The sequence below is a fragment of the Oncorhynchus mykiss genome, chromosome 17 (genome assembly GCF_057628025.1).
Source record: "Oncorhynchus mykiss isolate SJ-2025 chromosome 17, ASM5762802v1, whole genome shotgun sequence".
NCBI lineage: Eukaryota > Metazoa > Chordata > Actinopteri > Salmoniformes > Salmonidae > Oncorhynchus > Oncorhynchus mykiss.
In genome coordinates, this window is record NC_143038.1 from 57,411,968 (window position 1) to 57,418,582 (window position 6,615).

The 6,615-nt window shown below is 44.2% G+C and overlaps 1 pseudogene; it reads left to right on the forward strand.

The window, feature by feature from the left end:
• Nucleotides 1–320: 320 nt before the first annotated feature.
• LOC149976091 (uncharacterized) lies at nucleotides 321–5,634 on the forward strand (annotated as a pseudogene).
• Nucleotides 5,635–6,615: the final 981 nt, after the last annotated feature.

Below are 6,615 nucleotides of genomic sequence, written 5' to 3' on the forward strand. Positions count from 1 at the left end.
CCATGTGTAACTCTGTGTTGTTTTATGTGTCGAACTGCTTTGCTTTATCTTGGCCAGGTCGCAATTGTAAATGACAACTTGTTCTCAACTTGCCTACCTGGTTAAATAAAGGTGAAATTACAGTTTTTTTGGATTGCTTACACACTAAAATTAAAAGTAGTACACTATTAGCAAAGCCTTACACTCAAGAAGCAAAACATCAGCCCATATTTGCACAACTATAAGCACATTGTCAACCTCACACTTGTTGCAAAACTCTACACACAGTGATTTGCAAAACAGTAAACACACTTAACATACATTACACACAAAAATCTATCATGAAGTCACGTCCTTGCAATACCAAAGCACTGACTGTCAAATTACCACACCGTCCAACCAATTGGTTCAACACAGTCATAAGGTGTGCAAACACTCGTTTGCTTAATTGTAGACACACCAATCAGGTGTATAAGCACTACAAAAAAGCAGCAGGTGAGTTCATCTGTCGTCAAGTACAACGGAAAGAGTCAGAGAAAGAGTAAGACGAGGAGGAGGAGGAGGAGGAGAACGAGGAGAACGAGGAGAACGAGGAGGGCAAGGAGAACGAGGAGGACGAGAAGGAGAACGAGGAGGACGAGGAGGAGGGGGAGGAAAACGAGGAGGACGAAGGGGAGGAAGAGGAAGACAAGAAGGTGCTCAAAGAGGACCGAATCTGACAAATGAGATCCGCACAACACTGGTTGACCACGTTGTCAACCACGGCCTGACGCTGAGGGAGGCTGGACTGCGAGTACAGCCAAATCTAAGCCGATATACAGTGACAAGTGTGATGAGAACATTTCGACTGGAAAATAGGTATTGTAAAAATATCATCATATCAAAAACATCTGCACGGTTTCAGTAACTGCTTACAGTACTTTATTCTATGCACTATCAGCACTTCTGTTACCTTTTCCTGTGAAATTACTGTACTATTGTATACTGTTTTTTTCTACATAGGGTTGAGGGTCAGGGACGACAAGGGGGAAGGCCTCCTATGTTCACAGAACAGCAAGAGAGGGAGATAGTAAACATGGTTTTGGCCAACAATGCTATAACACTCAAGCAGCTCCAAGCTAACATTGTCAATAACCACGCCATTTTCAACGATATCCATCAGGTCTCAACATCAACACTGGCACGCATCCTAAAAAAAAAACATATTCAAATGAAGCAAATTTATCGAGTGCCTTTCGAGCGCAATTCCGAAAGGGTGAAACAACTGCGGCATGATTATGCAGAGGTATGTATTCACTTTAGCAGTGTGATCTTGAAAACTGTCTCATAATCTTTTACTGTACTGTAATATGTATACTAGATCTACACTGAACTACACAATTTTGCCTGATACTGTTTTTCAGAGTTTTACGAATGGATGGAGAGGAGATTCAGCATGAGTTCATTTACGTAGATGAGGCTGGTTTCAACCTGACGAGAACACGAAGGAGGGGAAGAAACATCATTGGCCACAGGGCTATACTGTAGTCAATGTCCCAGGGGAACGTGGGGGTAATATAACACTCTGTGCAGCCATTACAAAGAATGGGGTCCTCCGCCGCCATGCCCATATGGGCCCTTACAACACAGCACTCATACTTACATTCTTGGACCAATTGCACAACATAACAGCAGAAAATCTAATCGATCATATGCAATACATTGTTGTCTGGGACAATGTGTCTTTCCACCGCTCTGCTCTGGTTCAGAACTGGTTTCAGCAACATCCACATTTCACCATCCTATATCTTCCACCATACTCTCCATTCCTCAACCCTATAGAAGAGTTTTTCTCGGCATGGCAGTGGAAGGTATATGATCTCCGTCTCCAGGCTGAGGTACCCCTCATCCAAGCCATGGAGGAGGCCTGTGACCAGATGGAGGTAGCAGCAATGCAAGGATGGATTCGTCGTTCAAGACGTTTCTTTCCAAGGTGTCTTGCTAATGACAACATTGCCTGCGATGTTGATGAAATTTTCTGGCCAGATCCAACTAGGCAAAGAGACAATGTCTAGTTATTTTTATTTTTTATTTTTTTGAACTTACAATACGTAAAGTGATGTTTGGTGACAGTATTATGAATCTCCATGTCAACATTTTGGGCGTGTTGAGAAATAAATTAGTTTCTTCAGTCTGCAACATTGGTGTGATGTAGTGTTTGGTGAATTTACATTATATTTGTACTTTGTTGATAGTAGCCTACTCTAATCATAGGGAAGTAGAAGTGCTAAAAGTGTTTTAGGTTTATCACAGCAGAGTGTAACTCGTTGTTAATGGAATTTTAATCAATGATGACTAATTATGTATACATTTCAATCAGGACTGACTAATCAGAATACTATTATGTTATTATATATGTATGAATTTTCTTTTTAATCCTAGTACTGAATACAATGTGTGTAACTATAATCAAGAATTAGAACAATGACTGTCTGTTCCTTGGTAGAAATGAATGAACTACATCACCAGAAGGCTTATCTTCAGAAGCTGTCCTGAGCTCAGGTCGTATATTATCTTAATAGGGAGAGACGATGTGAGAACCATGCAGCCTTTGTATTAGAACGGAGATGGCACGGGTTGGTACTGGAACTAATGACGTCATTTTCAGTTTATAATCTGTGGTAAACTGTATCGTGTTCAGTACTCTCGTGAATAAAATCTGCTGTTTGACTTTAAGACTGGGCTCTGTCCATTACTATAAAATAAGGGTCTTACAAATCCTTATGAATTGACAGAGTGTTTGGGTGTTAAAACATAGTTATTTAATTCCTGCAACACTCGTGCAAACAGAGTATAGTAATGTGAAACGTGTGTGTTTCATATGGTAACAAAGTGTGGTTTTTAAAAAGAAGTGTATAGTTTTTACAAGAGTGTTTAATTTTGCAAAGGATCTGTAGTGTTTTGCTAATTGGGTGTGTGGTTGTGCTAATTGTGTGTAGTGTTTTGAAAACACGGGCCCTGTTTTGAAAATCGTGCTTAAGCAATAAAAAAAAAACTGTAAAAATAAAACACATTTTAAAAAGAATACGGTGATTGACAGAGTCGAAAGCCTTGGACAGGTCAATGAAGACGGCTGCACAGTACTGTCTTTTATGGTTAGGGGTTATATCGTTTAGGACCTTGAGCGTGGCTGAGGTGTACCCATGACCAGCTCGGAAACCGGAGCCGAGAAGGTACGGTGGGATTCGAAATGGTCAGTGATCTGTTTGTTAACGTGGCTTTAGAAAGTCTAGATTGTCTCCACCTTAGTAGAGGGGGATGACCGCGGCAGCTTTCTAATCTTTAGGGATCTCAGACGATACAAAAGAAAGGTTGAACAGGCTAGTATTAGGGGTTGCAGCAATGGCGGCGGATAATTTTAGAAAGAGAGGGTCCAGATTGTCTAGCCCAGCTAAATTGTAGGGGTTCAGATTTTGCAGCTCTTTCAGAACATCAGCTATCTGGATTTGGGTGAAGGAGAATCGGGGGGGGGGGGGTTGCTTGAGCAGGTTGCTGCGGCGGGTGCAGAGCTGTTGGCAGGGGTAGGGGTAGCCAGGTGGAAAGCATGGCCAGCCGTAGAAATATTCCTATTGAAATTCTCCTATTATCGTAGATTTATCAATGGTGACAGTGTTTACTAGCCTCATGGGAGTGGGCAACGGGGAGGCGGTGCTCTTATTCTCCATGGACTTTACAGTGACCCAAAACATTTCGGAATTAGTGCTTCAGGATGCAAATTTCTGTTTGAAAAAGCTAGCCTTTGCTTTCCTTACTGTCTGTGTATATTGGTTCCTGACTTACCTGAAAAGTTCAATTTTGTGGGAGCTATTCGCTGCTAAAAAGTATGCCACAGGATGTTTTTGTGCTGGTCAAGGGCAGTCAGATCAGGAGTGAACCTGATTTGAAGTTATGCAGGACACAAGTAGCCTTCACACATCTGAATTCCTCCAGGACGCAGTCCCAGATGGCCCTGGTCACCCTACCTTGCAGTGCCCTACACTAACTTCTGGCAGGAATCTCCAGTTCCAGGTTTCTGTAGGATTAGAACCTCTTCATCTGCAGACAGGCTTTCACTGCTGCCTGTGACTGGAACGAATTGCAAAAATCGCTGAAGTTGGAGACTTTTATCTCCCTCACCAACTTCAAACATCAGCTATCTGAGCAGCTAACCGATCGCTGCAGCTGTACATAGTCTATTGGTAAATAGCCCACCCATTTTCACCTACCTCATCCCCATACTGTTTTTATTTATTTACTTTTCTGCTCTTTTGCACACCAATATCTCTACCTGTACATGACCATCTGATCATTTATCACTCCAGTGTTATTCTGCAAAATTGTAATTATTCGCCTACCTCATGCCTTTTGCACACATTGTATATAGACTCCCCCTTTGTTTTCTACTGTGTTATTGACTTGTTAATTGTTTACTCCATGTGTAACTCTGTGTTGTCTGCTCATACTGCTATGCTTTATCTTGGCCAGGTCGCAGTTGCAAATGAGAACTTGTTCTCAACTAGCCTACCTGGTTAAATAAAGGTGAAATAAAAAAAATAAAATAAAACAGCACTCTGTATCTGAGGACAGAAAACCTCACAAGAAACAGACTTCATTATACTCAAATTAGACTACACTAAATATTATGTTACTAATATCTCCATCCTCACTTCTAGGGATTGGAACTACACAAAGGTGCCTGCCCTATACAGAATAGCCTACTCTCTCACTTTGACAGTTGGGGCTGCTATCCTTTCACCCTCCTCTATGGCTGTTAGCTAGCTACTTACAAATGCATTTAGATTTTTTTTTACAGTGATAAATACATCAAGATGGTCAGCTAATATGAAGTTGGGTAGCTGGTGATATTTAATGTACTTAGCTAGCTATCATTACAGAATGTAAACTTGGCTAGATAGCTAACTACTGTTAACTACAGTAGCTAGTTATCTAATGGATGTTTTTTTTTTTACATTTTAGAAATGTAATTACTTACTTGAATAGGTTCTCCCAGCCTTCCTTCTTCCTTCGCGACTGCTACAAGGTAACCAAGCAACCAGCATAGCAACGGACGGGATGGTTCATTACATAATCCGGTCAGAATGTTGCAAGTTCTAGAAACAACCCTAGCAATAGAAGCGGGAACTCATAGAATCCCATTGTGACACAGAGGGGGACACTATTTGGCCGGGGGACATTGTTTGGCATGACAGGCCCACTATGTCCATGGCGATGCGTTCAAACGGCATTCCGATGATCAGTAGGGGAACCAGCAGTATCCAGAAGTGTGCTTTTGGGGCAGTGACTCCAGGCAGCTGCGACAATAGTCTTCTACGGCCTGCCTCATCCCACGCTAGTGTAACCAGGCAGCGACCCGTTCCCGGGTCTTCTCCATTCCCAGTTGCACCAACAACAAATGGGTGTGGGCCAGCTGAAAAACGGTTCTGACGTACCGGCGGGCAGCAACGGCACCTCTCGAAGTTCCCCCTGTTCGTGGGGATGGGAGTGTCACCAGTCACTCACACCCGGAAGAAGCTGGCCATCCACCACTATCATTTGGGCCGCAGTGGCTTTGAAGTTTGGACCCTCCCGCTTGGCGTTCCCGAACTGTCCCCTCAGGGGGCTCAGTCCCTCAACTGAAGAGGGGGAGCATGGGACCCTCCTATGGTTGTTCACTAGGTGAGGTTGGTTCCAGGAAATTCAATGCAAGGTGTTCCAGGGCACCACACTCAAAACACTTCCTTTGGTCTTCATTCACCCGTGGTCATTGGCGGGGTGTCGACTCTCCTCCGGCTGTCTCTCCACGGGTCTGCAGTCCTTCAACCCGGCTGACTGTCAGATTGGGGAGTACGGTGGTAGGGTCGTCCTTCCGTCCCCTCCGACGTCTCGGTATTCTGATGTGTCTCCATGGCTCCCACGTGGTCCTCCAAGGTCTGGGGCATGTTTAGGCTTGTTGCCCTCTTCATGTCATGAGGTAGCGTTCGTAAGAAGCAATCCATGACCACTTTGCCCTACACAGGGAGGGTGCCGACGTCAGTTAGGAGCTATGCTCTGGTGATGCGCAGTATGTCGTCTCGGCCACGAACCGCCAGTCGTGGACCAGTTGGGACCAACGGGCCAGGCTGTACCCATAGTGGCTGAGTACCTCCCTCGAGACCATCGTAGTTAGCTGCCAGTTCAGTGTTGAGGTCTCCGGAGAAGCACAAAGGTCTTATTAACAGTCAGATAAACACACCATTATTATACTATCATTGTCCTCTTCTTCGCTGCTTCCACGTGTTCAGAGATGTTCTCACACACACGCACAGTCTGAGTCACACTCCAAGGCGAGTCGTCCACATCCTTCCCTGAGTGCAGTCCATTCGAACGTTCAGAATTAGGTCTCAATGTTGTTGTCCTCCGTTAGCTTGATTAAAAACTGATCGGGATGCGATTCGGGTCTGTGTTTTACCTCACAGCTTCCTGACTTCCTCAAGCAGGCGGACCTTCTGTAGACGCTGTTCCTCCAGGGTTCGTTCCTGAATGTCCTGTTGCACTTGTTGGGCCCGAACAAACTGCGCTATCAACTCATCCATGCTGATACTGTGTAAACGGCAACACTGGTCTGACCACGTTGTCAAT